Below are 19,349 nucleotides of genomic sequence, written 5' to 3'. Positions count from 1 at the left end.
ACTATGGCCACCAGTTGCCATGATCAGTCATCGTGATTCATAGTCTTGCACACCTGACAAGTCGCAGTGCACTTGTTGACGTGTCAACGTGAGCTTGGACCAAACTGGATGAACAAAGTAAGAGCCTACGGAATATCAGACCAGCTGTGTGGTTGGATTGAAGAGTTTTTAGCAAACAGAACACAGCATGTTGTTATCAATGGAGAGACGTCTACAGACGTTAAAGTAACCTCTGACGTGCCACAGGGGAGTGTTATGGGACCATTGCTTTTCACAATATATATAAATGACCTAGTAGATAGTGTCGGAAGTTCCATGCGGCTTTTCGCGGATGATGCTGTAGTATACAGAGAAGTTGCTGCATTAGAAAATTGTAGCGAAATACAGGAAGATCTGCAGCGGATAGGCACTTGGTGCAGGGAGTGGCAACTGACCCTTAACATAGACAAATGTAATGTATTGCGAATACATAGAAAGAAGGATCCTTTATTGTATGATTATATGATAGCGGAACAAACACTGGTAGCAGTTACTTCTGTAAAATATCTGGGAGTATGCGTACGGAACGATTTGAAGTGGAATGATCATATAAAACTAATTGTTGGTAAGGCGGGTACCAGGTTGAGATTCATTGGGAGAGTGCTTAGAAAATGTAGTCCATCAACAAAGGAGGTGGCTTACAAAACACTCGTTCGACCTATACTTGAGTATTGCTCATCAGTGTGGGATCCGTACCAGGTCGGGTTGACGGAGGAGATAGAGAAGATCCAAAGAAGAGCGGCGCGTTTCGTCACTGGGTTATTTGGTAACCGTGATAGCGTTACGGAGATGTTTAATAAACTCAAGTGGCAGACTCTGCAAGAGAGGCGCTCTGCATCGCGGTGTAGCTTGCTCGCCAGGTTTCGAGAGGGTGCGTTTCTGGATGAGGTATCGAATATATTGCTTCCCCCTACTTATACTTCCCGAGGAGATCACGAATGTAAAATTAGAGAGATTAGAGCGCGCACGGAGGCTTTCAGACAGTCGTTCTTCCCGCGAACCATACGCGACTGGAACAGGAAAGGGAGGTAATGACAGTGGCACGTAAAGTGCCCTCCGCCACACACCGTTGGGTGGCTTGCGGAGTATCAATGTAGATGTAGATGTAGATGTAGATGAAGCAGGGCATTACTGGTGAAGCTGTATTATCAAAACAACAGTAATGCTGCAGCTGCACTTAGAGAATATCGCCGGCTGAAAGGGTTACAGAAGGGTCCTCTTTCTCCACCGCCTGTGCAGAGCATGATGATGATGAAGTTCGAATCAACTGGAGAACTGGGCGTCGCTCCGTGACGAGGCCGAAGACCGGATGCGCCACAGGTGGTTGACGAAATCGCTGTTCCTGTGGCAGACAGTGCTGCGCACAGTTCCCGATCGTCAGGGCAGTGCGCGTGCTGTGTCACGACAGTTGGACATCCCGTGGTCCACTGTACGGAAGGTGCTTCGAACCATTCTCGAGTGGTATCCTAACAAGATCCATACCGTACAGCAGCTTGCACCACAGGGCGCTCAACGACGTGTTGACTTCGCTCTCCACTTTCTCACAAGGATTGAAATTGACGAGGGCTGGCCCTGGACCATCCTATGGACAGACGAAGCTCATTTCTCTCTGACGGGTGAGGTGAGCACACAGAATTGCCGACTGCGGGGATCTTCACCTCCAGCCACTGTGCATGAAGTTCCTCTGTTTGGTGATCGTGTCACCGCATGGTGTGGCTTCACGGTTACGTTCATCATTGGGCCATTCGTTTTTGAACAGGTTGGCGGTCAAGGACCAAAGATGTGCAGTGTGACTGGTCAGCGTTACTGGGATATGCTTCGCCAGCAAGTTATACCCACCCTACAGGAGAGAGACGCTTTGAACTCAACAGTTTTCATGCAAGGTGGGGTCCGACCGTGCATCGCTTGTGAAGTTCACCTGCTTCTCCGAAACACGTATGCATACGATCGAATTGTCAGCCGATCATTTCCACATGCTTGGACGGCACGATTACCTGATCTCACTCACTGCGATTTCTGGTTGTGTGCCTACCTGAAGGACACGTGTGCTGATCCGAAGCGCAGCATGTCAAGAGAGGTAGTCAGCATACCTACGGACATGCTTCGGTCTGCTGTGCAGAATGCAGTCCTGCGCTTTCAGACTCTTCTGGACACTGATGGGCGCCATATTGAGCCCTTTTTGTAGCAGTGATGGTACCGGTATGTAATGGTTCGATGTCCCGTAGAGGCACATTAATTGTGTTTCAGTTGAGCTGATTCTGCATTATTTCTCTTCCCCATGCCCTTGCTACCAAGTTTGGTCCCCGTAAGGTAATTAGTTTCACTGTTATAACGTGTTAAATAGGGAAAGTTTAATTATAACCACCCTGTACAACTGCTCACTCGAGGGAACTTGCTTACACAAAGACCGGAAAGCTGAACACCTCGCACCAATACTTGAGAAGGGCATAGGAGTAACCCACCGGACTACGGACCCGTATCACTGACGTCGATTTACAGCGGGATTTTGGAACATATTCTGTGTTCGAACATTACGAATTACCTCGTGGGTAACGGTCTATTGGCACACAGTCAGTACTGATTAAGAAAATGTTGTTCTTGTGTAACACAACTAGCTGTTCATTCTCGTGAAGTAGTGTACGCTACCGACAAGGGCTCTCAAATTGATTCCATATTTTTAGATTTCCGGAAAGGTTTCGAAAACGTTCGTAAGAAGTGGCTTGTGATCAAATTGCGTATGTACTTGTATGGCCTATCGTGTCAGTTGTGCGACTGGATTTTGTGATCTCCTGTGAGAGAGGTCACAGTTCGTAGAAATCAACGAAAAGCCGTCACATAAAAGGGAAGTGATTCTGGCGTTCCCCAAGGAAGTGTTATAGGCCCTCTGCTGTTCCTAGTATAGATAAACTATTTAGGAGACGATCTTAGACTGCTTGTAGATGATGCTGTCATTTAGCGTCTAGTAAAGTCATTTGAAGATAAACACCAATCTGAAATTTATTTAGATACAGTATCTGTGTGATACGAAAAGTGGCAATTGATTCTAAGGACAAGTGTCAGATCATCCACATGAGGTATGAAAGGAATCCGTTAATTTCGGTCGCACGATAACTCCAAGTAAATAGCTAGTACAACAATTACGAAGAACTTAAATTAGAACGATCACATAGATAATGTTCCATGATGCTACTCCAGGCGGGTGTAAAATGAATGTGCGCAATGGAAAATAATGAACGCTAAAATGATGATTTGACCCTGTCTGACTACCCCCTGAAGCAGATCTTAGGATCTCTTAATGCTCTTTAACATATAAATTACAACCTAAACATAAATGAATGACTAAAGCAACTAATACTACTAAATGATAAACGTTGCTCCTGTTTATATGTTTATTGTAGATTAAAAAAACAACCCTTTATTCCTGATCAATTGCCCAACTCTGCCCCTTTTTATGGCCATGCGATCTAACATAAATAAGACGAAATGACAGACATCATCTACGTACCAAAGACTAGAAGACACTACATCTACATCTACATTCATACTCCGCAAGCCACCTGACGGTGTGTGGCGGAGGGTACCCTCAGTACATCTATCGGTTCTCCCTTCTATTCCAGTCTCGTATTTTTCGTGGAAAGAAGGATTGTCGGTATGCCTCTGTGTGGGCTCTAATCTCTCTGATTTTATCCTCATGGTCTCTTCGCGAGATATACGTAGGAGGGAGCAATATACTGCTTGACTCTTCGGTGAAGGTATGTTCTCGAAACTTCAACAAAGGCCAGTACCGAGCTACTGAGCGTCTCTCCTGCAGAGTCTTCCACTGGAGTTTATCTATCATCTCCGTAACGCTTTCGCGATTACTAAATGATCCTGTAACGAAGCGCGCTGCTCTCCGTTGGATCTTCTCTATCTCTTCTACTACTAAATGATAAACGTTGTACTTTCAAAGATGATCTGCGATGGTGTGGAACCTCAGTGGAAATAAACTAACGCGATCACAGCTGTTTAGCTTTTATACCTCTAATAAGCCGAAGCAATTTGCGATATCACCGTATGTACTGCGGCCGGTGCGTCGCAGTGATGGTTCCTGTGCTCGTCTGCAACGATGGAAGAACTCCAGCCAGAAAATAAAAACCCTTTGAAACGCTAGGACGACAGAAGGTGGTCCTCTGACTAATATACTCCAATACTGTCTTCTCCTCTCTGTTTTCTACTGGCGAGAAACGCGAACTCCCAGCCACAAGGACGGAGTTCAAATAACGGCTCAACGTAAGTATAGGCAGAAGAAATGCTCTCAATCACTGAACGCTGTGTTCGCAACGACGACTTCCAACCCGGAGCCGAAGTCCAGAATCGTATAAGTTCGCAAACAGTACAGTGCCTAACCGTTCTAACTGTGAACTCTCCTGAGAGCAAAGACAGCAAGTCCGTCTGTACCAACAAAGCTGATACTGAGCGACTGTCAGACACGGGTGCTCAAAACTGAAGACTTCTTCTCTCCATCGCTGGCTCCCCAGCAAGCTCGGCTAGCCTCCCTCGTAACTGCAGAAGGCAAATCATATTCTCAAAACCACTGAATGTTCTCGCTCCCTACAGATTGTCCCGAACGCCGACCGTGTTTTAGTCTTTTGTCGGCCAGCGCGGAAAGTTTGTGAGGAAATACCTATACTCATACAATGGTACGCTTGAGTAAAATCCTTGGAAATAACCCAACCTGCGTGATTGCCGAGGTGGCGCTTCCTCGTTCCTCTCAAGGGCGTCCAAGATTTTAATAGTTTCCGAAGTGTAATCCTTCTGGCCTAGCTACAACACCGGCCAGCCACCGCTGTATTGTGCTTCCGCGCCCAGGTGTCAAGACTGTCCGTCTTGGCACTTCCTGTGTCCAGCACACCTGTGCAGGCTTATATCCACCCAGGGCTTGAGTTCCACCTGCCGTTTCATCTCCACTGGCGTTCCAATCTGTCCCGGTATAGGTAATCATTGATTACTCCATTTTGATGATAAAGACACTCCATCACCTTTCATGCAAAAGCGTTAGCAATTATTTACAAGGCATACGTGACAATGTCATTCTTCTTTAAATATTCATATTCAGGGTGGTCCATTGATAGTGGCCGGGCCAAACATACCACGAAATAAGCATCAAAATAAAAAACTACAAAGAACGAAACTTGTCTAGCTTGAAGGGAGAACCAGATGGCGCTATGGTTGGCACGCTAGATGGCGCTGCCATAGGTCAAATGGATATCAACTGCGGTTTCTTTTTATTTTTTATTACATATTCGTGTAGTACGTAAAGAAATACGAATGTTGTAGTTGGACCACTTTTTTCGCTTTGTGATGGATGGCGTTGTAATAGTCACAAACGTATAAGTACGTGGTATCACGTAACATTCCGCCAGTGCGGACGGTATTTGTTTCGTGATACATTACCCGTGTTAAAATGCACCGTTTACCTATTGCGGAAAAGGTCGATATCGATGTATAGTTATTGTGATCAAAATGCCCAAAGGGCGTGTGGTATGTATGCTGCTCGGTATCCTGAACGACATCATCCAAGTGTCCGGACCGTTCGCCGGATAGTTACGTTATTTAAGGAAAGAGGAAGTATTCAGCCACATGTGAAACGTCAACCACTACCTGCAACAAATGATGATGCCCAAGTAGGTGTTTTAGCTGCTGTCGCGGCTAATCCTCACACCAGTAGCACAAAAACTGCGCGAGAATCAGCAATCTCAAAAACGTCGGTGTTGAGAATGCTACATCAACGTCGATTGCACCCGTACCACGTTTCTATGCACCAGGTATTGCATGGCGACGACTTTGAACGTCGTGTACAGTTCTGCCACTGGGCACGAGAGAAATTACGGGACGATGGCAGATTTTTTGCACGCGTTCTATTTAGCGACGAAGCGTCATTCACCAACAGCGGTAACGTAAACCGGCATAATATGCACTATTGGGCAACGGAAAATCCACGATGAATGCGACAAGTGGAACAACAGTGACCTCGGCGGGTTAATGTATGGTGCGGCATTGTAGGAGGAACGATAATTGGCCCCCATTTTATCGATGGAAATCTAAATGGTGCAATGTCTGCTGATTTCCTACGTAATGTTCTACCGATGTTACAAGATGTTCCACTGCATGACAGAATGGCGATGTACTTCCAACTTGATGGATGTCCGGCACATAGCTCGCGTGCGGTTGAAGCGGTATTGAATAGCATATTTCATGGCAGGTGGATTGGTCGTCGAAGCATACCATGGCCCGCACGTTCACCGGATCTGACGTCCCCGGATTTCTTTCTGTGGGGAAAGTTGAAGGATATTTGCTAATGTGATCCACCGACAATGCCAGACAACATACGTCAGCGCATTGTCAATGCATGTCCGAACATTACGGAAGGCGAACTACTCGGCGTTGAGAGGAATGGCTCCTTTATATGGCTCTGAGCACTATGGGACTTAACATCTCTGGTCATCAGTCCCCTATAACTTAGAACTACTTAAACCTAACTAACCTAAGGACATCACAAACATCCATGCCCGAGGCAGGATTCGAACCTGCGACCGTAGCAGTCCCACGGTTCCGGACTGCGCGCCTAGAACCGCGAGACCACCGCGGCCGGCGTTGAGACGAATGTCGTTACACGTATTGCCAAATGCATTGAGGTTGACGAACATCATTTTGAGCACTTATTGCATTAATGTGGTATTTAGAGGTAATCATGCTGTAACAGCATGCGTTCTCAGAAATGATAAGTTCACAAAGGTACACGTATTACATTGGAACAACCGAAATAAAATGTTCAAACGTACGTACGTTCTGTATGTTAATTTAAAAAACCTAGATGTTACCAACTGTTCGTCTAAAATTGTGAGCCATATGTTTGCGACTATTATAGCGCTATCTATTACAAAGCGAAAAAAGTGGTCCAACTAAAACATTCATATTTCTTTACGTAGTACACGAATATGTAATAAAAAATGGGGATTCCTATTTTAAAAAACGCAGTTGATATCCGTTTGACCTATGGCAGCGCCATCTAGCGGACCAACCATAGCGCCATCTGGTTTCCCCCTTCAAGCTAGACAAGCTTTGTTATTTTTTAGTTTTTTCGTTTGAAGCTTATTTCCTGAGATATTTGGCCCGGTCACGACCAATGGACCACCCTGTATACCATGTACAACCTACCAAATGATACCTAATTTTGGTTGTAGATCGCGGCAGAGCATGTAGATGAGTGCTTGTAAGGTGCGAAATTATAGCCACCTTACAATGCTGTAGGGAAGGCGAACCAAGGATTGTATTTTATTGGCAGCACACTTAGAAGATGCAACAGGTCTACTAAAAAGACTATCTTGACCACGCTTGTCTGTCCTCTGTTAGAGTACCGCTGTACAATGTGGGATCCGTACCTGATAGGACTGGTGGAGGACACAGAAAAATTTCAAAGAAGGGCAGCTCGTTTTGTACTATCGTGAAACAGGGGATTGAGTGTCACAGATATGAAACGCGTGCCGGCCGGGGTGGCCGAGCGGTTCTAGGCGCTTCTGTCTGGAACCGCGCTGCTCCAACGGTCGCAGGTTCGAATCCTGCCTCGGGCATGGATGTGTGTGATGTCCTTAGGTTAGTTAGGTTTAAGTAGTTCTAAGTCTAGGGGACTGATGACCTCAGATGTTAAGTCCCATAGTGCTTAGAGCCATTTGAACCATTTGATACGCGAGATGGGGTGGTACTCACTAAAATGAATGCGACATCTTTTCACGTAATTTCAATCGCCATCTTTCTCCTCCGAATGTTAAACTATTTTGTTGAGGACCACCTACATAAGGAAAAATCGTCGACGTAATGAAATATGAGGAATCGGAGGTCACACGCAGATATTTAAGTGTTCGTTCTTCCCGCGCGCTGCTCGAGAGTGGAACGGTAGAGAAACAGTGTGAAGGTGGTTCGACGAACCCTCTTAAGTGTCAACTACAGAGTGGTAGATGTAAGTAGCAGTGACTTATGCACCATTCTGGCGTCTGTTGTACCATGGCGCGTATTTGATGTGTGATGTGCATATGTAGGCGAGTTATACGGGCGCGTACAACTGAGAAGAGGTAAGAATTTGTGGTAAGGTCTTATGGGACCAAACTGCGAAGGTCATCGGGCCCAAAGCTTACGCACTACTTAACGTAACTTTGACTTACGCTATGGACAACACACACACACACACACACACACACACACACACACACACACACACACACCCATGCCCGAGGGAGGACTAGAACCTCCGACGGAGGGAGCCGCGCGAACCGTGACAAGGCGCCTGAGACCGCGCGGCGGGATAGGGTAAGGTGAATCTGTGTGTGTGGCTGAGCGCCAGCAGGCGCGGCGCGGCACGGCTGATACGGCCGAAGTGCTGGCTACCGGTCAGCCCGTGTACAGAGCCGAGAAGCACGTGGCCGTAAAAGGGCAACCCCCAGGGCGGGGAGCGTTTGGACGGCGGCTCCTCTCGTGGGCAGAGTGCAAGAGGTGTTCCACAAATGGCGGCACTCTGAAACATGGCTGCTTACAGCTCTTAGAAATTCCATAAAAAAGTCACAGTTACGAGCCGTAGCTGTGTCCGGCACTTCGAAAAGTGCGCCAGGCGGAGCGCTTTCGCTTCGCGTCTATAGTGCGCGTCATTTACGACGGCGGCCGAGTGTAGGTTCGTTCTGCGCATCTGACGTCACAAAACACAGTCGGCCAATGAGAAGAGAACTACGTTGCCAGAGCTCGACAGCAGTGCAGAGCACGGACGAGTGTCTTCAGTTTTACAAACGTTCAGTCATAAATAAAGTAATTGAACAAGAGTAATGTCTTGATAGACTTTCTTTATACCAATTGCTTCATAATTAATTAAACCAAACAAGCAATAAGCCTCCTAATTCAGGCGATAGCAAGGAAAGGTGTTTGTATCATTCTCACAAACCGCTTTCTCGCAATAAAGAACACTGGTAATTGTTTATTTCCTGTTGTACTTCGATGAAACGTGAGTAATTCATAGTCATACTAACAGTGTTTGTCGGTATTTTTCGTGATTTTTAGAGTCCTCCAGGAATCCTCTTGAATATTAAGCTGCGTTAGCGTAATGGTTAAGGTGTCGGGCTGCCAAGTGAAAGGTCCCGAGTTCAAACCTTGTATGGTGATTAATATATTCTTTATTTAAAAAAATATTGAAATGTCTTACTTCATGAATTTTATTCGTTTGAATGTAATTTCTAGTGCTTTGTCTCTTCATTATAATCATCATAAGTTTTCGGTTTTTCTGATTTTGGGGCAAATCGTTTTTGTGAAATCGAATGATAAGTGTGTCAAAGCAGTCGGAACACCATGTGTCTGCACAGGCGAGCAGTGCAGTGATGACAAAATCGCGCACAGAGCGGAATGCGGGGAGTACGTCTCTGTAGCAGCGAAAGGGTTAATGCGGCCGTGGTGGCATTACTTCATGAACTGCGCGCTCCACCCTAAACGTAAGTTTGCGAACTATACTATACTATAGTATGGCGCTGCTTCTCTTGCCGCGTGCGTCGTGTGCAACTGGCAACGCAGCAATCTCCCGCGTCTGGGCGGGCACGCGCGAGCCGCCAGGATAAAAGAATTGAACTATAGTGTCTACGGTGACGCTTTCGGTTTGTCGCGCTGTTTGGATCGGTACCGCCCTCTGGCGGGAGGGGGAGCAAGTGTACGGTCGCGTGACGATCGAGCAGTACGTACTGGGCGGTGACCGAGAGAGGTCAACTGCTCTCCACGTGCTTTGGCCGACCTCTTGGCTGTCAGGGGCTGAGTCTGCCTTACCCGCATGTACGTGGCTTACGAAGCTTAGAAGCCGTGGTGCAGGAGGTCAGCGCGTGGGACCGTGTGTCTTCTTATTGGCCGTTGAAACCACTGGCAGCGGTTCGCTCTGGTGAGCATAAGGAAGTGCGACGAGTTCCCGGCGCTGGGGTGGAGAGTGAGAAGTAGAGTGCTTTTTTTTTTTTTGTAACAGAGTCTTATGGCTTTCAAGTTATAGTTGAAACGTCCCCTTTGAACAATTATACACGACAGTCCTTAAACTGACACACAATATTTTGTTAGCGCAACGCAATCTGACTTTCAATAATTCCTACCAAAGAATGGGCCCTGACTAACATTAAACTATACCTTTCACAAATCACTTACCTCACAAAAATCTTCGCTACTCAAGCTACTGCAATACAGCAAGCGCCACTACTGCCAGCTAAATAAAAGATTCAAAGTACTGAAGGCACTAACTACTGATAGGCATAGTTAGCAAAAGAAAGATTTTGATAGAGAACAACCAATGTATTTACCTCAATAGTCATAATATATATAGCAGTTCATGACAAATTTCAAAACTCCGCCATCTCTCTCCCCACATCCACCACTGCTGGCGGCTCACCTCCAACTGCGCAACGCTACGCGCTGTTCACATCCAGCTGCAGCTGCCCAACACTACAATGGCAGACAACAATGCAAACTAGCCACAGACTGCACACAGCACAGCCAGTGATTTTTATACAAAGGTGGTGTTACCAATAAAAAACCTAAACAGCCTACTTACATAGTGAAGTGTGTGGGTTTCTTAACCAGTGGTTTTGTTGGGGTCTTCCCACCACAGTTTTGGTTTGCCTGTCCGCGGGAGTGTGGTAGTGGCTTCTTGGCCGGGCCGTTTTCATTCAGGCCTCGATTCGGTGATTTAGGGTCGGTGTCGCGTGTCCCTGTGGTTCGGAGTCTGTGCAGGCACCGCCCTTGCTACATCTTCTGGTTTTGGGTACCTCGGGGAGATAGTGGCTTGTAATGGAAGTTTTGGGGCTGATCTGCTGTGGCCCTGTAGACCACCAATAACTATTCCGACTATTGTGATTTGAGCCCCTTTACACGTGCCACTCCCTCACCGAGCTAAGGAATTTTTTTTTTTTTTTTTTTTTTTTTTTTTTTTTTTTTTTTTTTGGGAACTGCCTTTAATGTGAAGGTTTATGTGCTGGCTTATTCACATGTATCTTGTAACAAATGTAAGTTATGTAACTGGCGAGAGACAACTACTTTTGCTTAGTACAAGCTAGCTAAAGTTTTTTTTTTTTTATTGTTCCCTTATTGATATAACAAATTTAAAATCTTATTGTTAACATCAAACCTTGCAATATACTTTACATAGAGCTATTTTTAAGAGTTTTTTAACTGTTGTCATATATATTTATATATATATATATATATATATATATATATATATATATATATATAATTATAATCTCATTATTGGCAAGTTGTCAATGTCATACCCGGTAATCTCCTTTTCATAATGAAAATTTTCAAGCTACTTGAAATTTTTTTGAAATTATTTTTTAAAAGAAATGCCAGACTTAAAAATTTATTGAATATGAGTCAGCCTTTTAAAATAAAAGATAATCTTATCAATGTCTTTTTCACCAGCACCTCCTCGCCCCTACTTCCACGATAACGTTTTACGAATAACATGTGTACTTGAGTGGTTGTTTGTGATCCGCCGTAATTGACGTTTCAAGTTACATAAAGAAGCAAATCTGAATACACCTGCAGTCTCAGAAAAATGAGGTGTGCCCAATGAAGCAATAATATTTTCAATATCTTGAAACTATTTTCACACTGAACTTTACAATTCATAAGCTTTAAACGCTTCTTGCGATTTCAGCAAACAATGTCTCGGATAACATCATAGCACCACAGCTATCATCCGTGTAAGCTAGATATCTATATCTATTTGATAGTTTGATTTATTGCTTTTCGATATCTTTTTCATTCTGCAATTATTTGGCAGATCACATCCTCCACAATAACACGGCAACTGAATGCATGTCTTGTCATCTTGTGTAGTATTTAAGGAATATTTTACTATATTTGCCGATAACTTCATTTAATTATGATTACAGTCGATATTAAAAACCAATATAATTTAAAAGTGGTGAATCGCACGTGTTAGATGACGGTATTCCTGAAAATTGTGTCAAAAGATGATTTTAACAAGCAGATATAAGTAATCGTTTAAACAATATTTAACAACAATCTATTTTCATTTAACGTGAGCACATCTGCGCAAGAATGCTGGTTTATTTATTTATAAACAAATTACCTATATACATGGCGAGGCACGTAAGACGTAATTCCCCTTATGTTTGGTCAACAGTTGCACATATCAAAACGCGGTTTTCAGTAAATGTTAGAGCGTCAAGGGGCACATATCGTTTTGTTTGGTGAATGTTTCTCCGCTGGTGTCAACTGAGATACTGAAGTAACTGTTGTTCTTTCAAATGGAACAGTATACTTTTTATAACTGCTTTCGTGGCTCTTCAGAAGACAATTACAGTGATACAGCGTTTGTTAATGTTGACGTTGAAACCTGCTTGAAAAAATTCGAGAAATGTCCTAGAATGTCAGAGCACGATGCAAAAACACTGCCAATCAGGCGTCTCGGACCAGGCTGCGTAGCTCTACACTGTAACTTATGCCTGTGCGACGAGAATAAAGTTTTATTCCCCCTTGAACCAACTTGGGATCTAGATGCACGTTCAGCTACGAACGTTGTATGTGGAAATACGGCGAGGGCTACAATCAAGCGTGTCACAAAAGGCTTAGGAAAACTATTTCCACATTTGTGTATCCTCCCAGATTTATGTGCGCTGAAACAGAGAAATCAACCATTCATGATTCACAAATAAAGAGGTCTTAAACGCTGCAAAAACGAACTACTGTATTAAATATATAAATGTCAGCTTCGCTGCGTCAGTTAATTTATGATTCATGTGCGGACATAGTGTTCTTACAGTAGGTGTTATTTAGGAATTTCTCCTTACCTGGTTTTCGTGTGATCTTTAATGTTACACCCACATATTCTGCGGGGACCGCCTTATTCTTTCGCGAAGGCATTCCTATTGCTGAGGTGGAAATGTTGGATTCTGGCAGGGGCATAATTTGCCGACTTTTTAATCTTACCTTGGTTCTTTTATATGCCTGTTCTGGCACTGTCCGCACAGTAGATCGTTCGCATTTTTACAAAGAGGAAAGTGTTTATCTGTTGCCTAAGAGTCCTCCGCGTATTCTTTTGGGTGGTAATTTTAACTGTCTATTGCGTTCTGCTTATCAATCTCCAAATTTTAATTTCTCTCCTGAATTACGTGAATAGGTGCGCTCCTTGCTACTAAAACGTCTGGATATGTAAATACTCGACGTTAGTTAAATTTACCCACTTTTCTGTGACTTGTAGTAGCAGATTAGATAGGTTTTACTTATCAGACTGCCTGGGCGATAGTATTCTTAATGTTGAAGTCATCCCAGCTTCCTTTACGGATCACTGTGCTCTGACCACAAATCTCAATCTTGACCGGCAACCAGTCAAATTGTTTCGCCCGCCGTCGATGTTAAACGTCGCTCACCTAGCTGAACCCCTCTTTCGATCACGTGATGCGAGTCGTGTGGGAGCGTACTCTACGGTCCACTGGGAAATACTCTTGACTGGTGGACACAGCTAGCAAAACCGAGGCTCTGGCAAACTTTGATAGTTTTCTATGCTGCCAAAGCTTTCGGAGAACTTACGAATATTACTATTCCATCCTGCGTGAACTTTATCCTGCTTCAGGTCACGCCCCTCTGCGAATTGCGGATGTTTGGCGTGTAAAGGCAAAATTGTTGACCTTTAAGAGAATGCTAATGGAAGGTTTGAAAATTCGATCGAAACCGCGTTCATTGGTGACGGAAGAACTGGCTTCCTTACATCATTTGCTTCGACATCACACCCGTCGCCGACGCGCTTGTATTCATTCTCTCACGACAAATGATGGACGTACCGTAATGGCGCAAGCTCATATAGTGCGCATCTTACACCAGCACTATGTAGACATCTAAGACATCGATGAGTCCAATGAAACCTGTTACGACCCACTTGCCAGCATCTTGGATACGACAATTACAGCTGAACATAATGCAGCGCTTCAGCTGCCTTTCAGCCTGAGGAAGTTTAGAAACTTATTGTGGAATGACAAACTGCCTATTGGCTTCTGTCTGGGATTCTTCGGCCGACATTCATCTAATGGTTTCACTGACGTTTCGCCAGTACGAGTGGCTGGCATTGTCAAAGCTTCACCCTCCATTGCCGGTGGTGAACTGTAGCCGAGCTCGCGGCCGCAGACGATATGTCCCTGGCGCACCGACGTATAAAGTGGCAAAACACTTGGCCGCTCTGCTCCAGCCACACGTGGGGAAGACCGACACATACATAAAGGACTCAGGACATTTCATTGAGAAGCTGAAGAAACTGAACCTTGCAGCAAACGACATCGTGGTCAGCTTTGATGTTGTTTCGTTGTTTACGAAAGTGCCACTCAGTGGCGCTCTGGAGCACATCGGTTTCATTTTCCCGCAAGACATCAAAAAGCTCTTCCAGGCATGTCTCACCACGAGCTATTTCACGTGGAATGGCGATTTCTACGAACAGCTGGAAGGCGTCGCCATGGGTAGTCCTCTCAGTCCAGTGGTGGCCAACTTCTTCATGGAACAATTCGAAGCACAGACACTGGACTCGGCGACTTGCAAACCTAAGGTGTGGTACAGGTATGTCGATGATACTTTCGTGGTGTGGAGCCATGGTGAAGAACAGCTCGGTGACTTCCTAAGACACTTGAACAGCCTCCATGCCAACATAACATTTACCATGGAAGTAGAAAAGGACAAGAAACTGCCATTTCTACATGTGCTGGTCACAAGGGACGGCGAAAACCTGGGACACAGCGTGTATCGAAAACCGACACACACGGACCGATACCTGCACAAACTGTCAAACCACCACCCGAGCCAGAAAAGAGGCACGATTAGTACGCTCGTAACGAGTGCAGGACAAGAATGTGAGCCGCAACATCTCAAACGAGAAATGCAACACCTGGAAACTGTCCTGAGGAGCAATGAGTACTCCACAAATTATATTAGAAGGGTAACAGAGCCAAACACTCGGCGAAGTAAGGAACCAGAAAAAGAATTGTCGGGTACGGCCTTTCTGCCATACATTCCCAGAGTGACGGACAGAATCGGCCGTATATTGCGCAAACATGGCGTAAAGACGATTTTCAAACTGACAAGGAAGATCAAAGAGTGTCTTAGATCGGCGAAGGAGAAAAGGGACCCACTTTCAATGTCGGGAATATACCGTATACCATGCACATGCGAAAAAGTTTATGTCGGAATGACTGGACGATCAGTTAACGCCAGGATCAAAGAGCACAAGCGACATTGCAGGTTGGGGCAGGTGGAGAAATCGGCCGTGGCAGAGCACGCACTGAGTGAGACCGACCATGTAATAAAATTCGCCGACACGGAAGTTCTGGCTGTAGAGAAGCACTATCACACGCGCTTGTTCAGAGAGGCTGTAGATGTACAAAAACACGCGAACAGTCTCAACAAGAAAGAGGAAAGCCTTAAGGTAAACGGATCCTGGCTTCCCGTACTGCAGCGAACGACCGTCGCAGGTAGCGAGAGGAGAACCGCACCGGAAATGACCGCGGAGAAGCCCTCGGACGTTGGCGCGCCAGGTACATATAGTCTGCGGCCGCGATCTCGGCTCCAGTTCACCACCGGCAATGGAGGGTGGAGCTTTGACAATGCCAGCCACTCGTGCTGGCGAAACGTCAGTAAAATCATTAGATGAACGTCGGCCGAAGAACCCGAGACAGAAGCCAATGGGCATATTGTCAACAAGTGGCCACGAAAGCCTTAACGATTTTATTGTGGGATCACCTTCTCAAAAGTCCCCGGGTCTGAATGGACTTCCCAAAGAATTTTAAGTGCGCTTTTGACCGTTGTTGGGTGCTCCCTTTACGTCCATTTTGAATGAAGTGTTACAGGGTAGAGTAGTGCCGACATCGTTCAAAGTGGGAAAAATTGTTTTAATCCAGAAACGCCCTGGACCGGTTGCCCGTGATAGCTTTCACCCAACTGCTTTGTTAAACTTTGTGGCGAGGGCAGTTAATAGTAGGATTTTGGCTCTGATGGAGACGATTGTTGCAAAACATCAGACCTGCGTACCTGGTCGTACGATTCTTACTCCTATAGTCGAGTGTCGTGATTGGGTTTCGGTTGCTTCTGTAACGTCCGTCCCTTGTGCCGTTGCTTTCCTAGATTCTGATAAGGCATTTGATCTTGTTAATCACGACTTTTTGCTTCGGATTCTGGAGGCATTTGGTTTTACTGTTGACACAGGGCGAGTGCTCTCAAATCTGTATACGGGTATTTCAGCTTCGGTGGTTGTGAATGGCCAACTGCCACCCCCGATAAATATCCGTAGGGGAGTGTCTCAAGGAAGCCCGCTGTCAATGACTCTTTGTGTTGTCTCTGGAGCCCCTACTTCGGATGCTAGCATCCTGGCTGACAGGTTGGACGCTTTCCGGCGGGCCTATAGCTGTTCGTGCATACTCGGATGACGTGACAGTTCTACTTCGCAATCCTGCGGGGATACCTCGAATGAAGGCTGTAATCGATGATTTTTGTCGAATTTCAGGTGCAATACTTACTGAAGGTAAGTGCAGGCTTCTTACTTTGCGAGGTTTTGATGACGCGGTTGTTCCATGGGCTACTGCAGTGGATCAGCATACGTCTCCCGGTATCATCATTGACCGTTGTCCACTCAAAATGGCGACGCTCAACTGGAAGTCTGTTACGGGAGCGATACTAGAACAAGAAAGGCGTTCTCTTACTCTCCTACAGAAAGTCCGAATACTGGAAACATATGTCGCATGCAAAGCTTGTTACCTGGCCCAAGGTTATCCGCCACCCTCGATGACAGCGAAGAAAATACAACAATTGTCTGGTCGTTTCTTATGGAAGAGACATGTATATTTCACTTGCGGTATGAGGCGGCCACAAAGCGTCGTTCCTTTGGGAGTCACTGATACAGGAAGGGAGACGCAGATGCTATATGTGCGGCGTACTGTTGTGACGATGGCTCAAGAAACCCCCACATTTACGTCTCGTTTATTTCTCCGTGTCCGTCCTGCTGGTTGGTCACGTAAATTATAAGTTAAAACACATTCGTGACTTCTATCTTGCGGTGAGCTATTTCGGGGTTGACGTTTTAAAGAGACCCGTCCTCACCACGGAATTCCTAAAGAGTTGTTGGGAAGCAGTCCCTTGCCAGAATCTCGTTGAAACAGAATTGCCGGAAACGACCTGGACGACAGTTTGGTTCAATATAAAGCTTCCGATTTTGCCGATGCGCGTAGCGTCCTGGTGGTATGAGGCAGTAAATAACTTCATTCCAACGAACGAGCGACTTTTCCGTATTGGGCTTAGCGACACGGAATTACGTACTCGTTGTACGTCTACAGGTATCGCTTTACTTGTGGAGGTCATATGGCAAACTGGTCTTGGATTAGGACACAATTGGCCTTCCTTACTCGATCTTCTGAGACTGCATACACTACGGACATCATATTGCGCCCATACCGTTATGTGGTTGCCGGGACACTTCGTTCATTATGATGTAGAAGGCGAGGGGGAAGATCACATGAACTTCATGCAGTACATGGTCACGGCCTATTGGACGTGCTTGCGGATGCCTCGATATCGAGACCTCTTCGCAAGCATGTTGAATCTTGTTTTCCGTCGGCAAGGTGTTGGTTAATTTAATTTTTGTGATGATAAGGGTTTTTCTTTGTTATGTATGTTCCCATCAGATTTCCTTCGGCTTGTTCACTTCTGGTTTCCCTGTTCCTTTTTTTTTTTTAATTTTTTTCAGCATCGCTCCAGTTCTATTGTAAAATGTGTACAGATGAAGTACACTACTGGCCAATAAAATTGCCACACCGCGAAGATGACGTGCTACAGACGCGAAATTTAACCGACAGGAAGAACATGATGTGATATGCAAATGATTAGCTTTCCAGAGCGTTCACACAAGGTTGGCGCCGGTGGCGACACCTACAACGTGCTGACATGAGGAAAGTTTCCAACCGATTTCTCATACACAAACAGCAGTTGACCGGCGTTGCCTGGTGAAACGTTGTTGTGATGCGTCGTGTAAGGAGGAGAAATGCGTACCATCACGTTTCCGACTTTGATAAATGTCGCCTTGTAGCCTATCGCGATTGCGGTTTATCGGATCGCGACATTGCTGCTCGCGTTGGTAGAGATCCAATGACTGTTAGCAGAATATGGAATCGGTGGCAGAACAATACGGAACGCCGAGCTGGATCCCAACGGCCTCGTATCACTAGCAGTCGAGATGACAGGCATCTTATCCGCACGGCTATAACGGGTCGTGCAACCACGTCTCGATCCCTGAGTCAACAGATGGGGACGTTTGCAAGACAACAACCATCTGCACGAACAGTTCGACGACGTTTGGAGCAGCACGGACTATCAGCTCGGAGACCGTGGCTGCGGTTACCCTTGACGCTGCATCACAGACAAGAGCGCCAGCGATGGTGTATTCAACGACGAACCTGGGTGCACGAATCGCCAAACGTCACTTTTTCGGATGAATCCAGGTTCTGTTTACAGCATCACAATGGTCGCATCCGTGTTTGGCGACATCGCGGTGAACGCACATTGGAAGCGTGTATTCGTCATCCCCATACTGGCATATCACCCGGCGTGATGGTATGGGCTGCCATTGGTTACACGTCTCGGTCACCTCTTGTTCGCATTGACGGCAGTTTGAACAGTGGACGTTACATTTCAGATGTCTTACGACCCGTGGCTCTACCCTTCATTCGATCCCTGCGAAACCCTACATTTCAGCAGGATAATGCACGACCGCATGTTGCAGGTCCTGTAAGCGCCTTTCTGGATACAGAAAATGTTCGACTGCTACCCTGGCCAGCACGTTCTCCAGATCTCTCAGCAATTGAAAACGTCTGGTCAATGGTGGCCGAGCAACTGGCTCGTCACAATACGCCAGTCACTACTCTTGATGAACTGTGGTATCGTGTTGAAGCTGCATGGGCAGCTGTACCTGTACACGCCATTCAAGCTCTGTTTGACTCAATGCCCGTGCGTATCAAGGCCGTTATTACGGCCAGAGGTGGTTGTTCTGGGTACTGATTTCTCAGGATCTATGCACCCAAATTGCGTGAAAATGTAATCACACGTCAGTTCTAGTATAATATATTTGTCCAATGAATACCCGTTTATCATCTGCATTTCGTCTTGGTGTAGCAATTTTAATGGGCAGTAGTGTATATACACTCACAGATGAGCTTATACAATCCTTGCAATCAAACTGGGACTCTTACTGGTTTGCTATTGAGAATATAATC

This window comes from Schistocerca americana, chromosome 8 (genome assembly GCF_021461395.2).
Source record: "Schistocerca americana isolate TAMUIC-IGC-003095 chromosome 8, iqSchAmer2.1, whole genome shotgun sequence".
In the NCBI taxonomy this organism is placed as follows: Eukaryota; Metazoa; Arthropoda; class Insecta; order Orthoptera; family Acrididae; genus Schistocerca; species Schistocerca americana.
The sequence above is the reverse complement of the archived record's forward strand: the minus strand, read 5'-3'. Positions refer to the sequence as shown.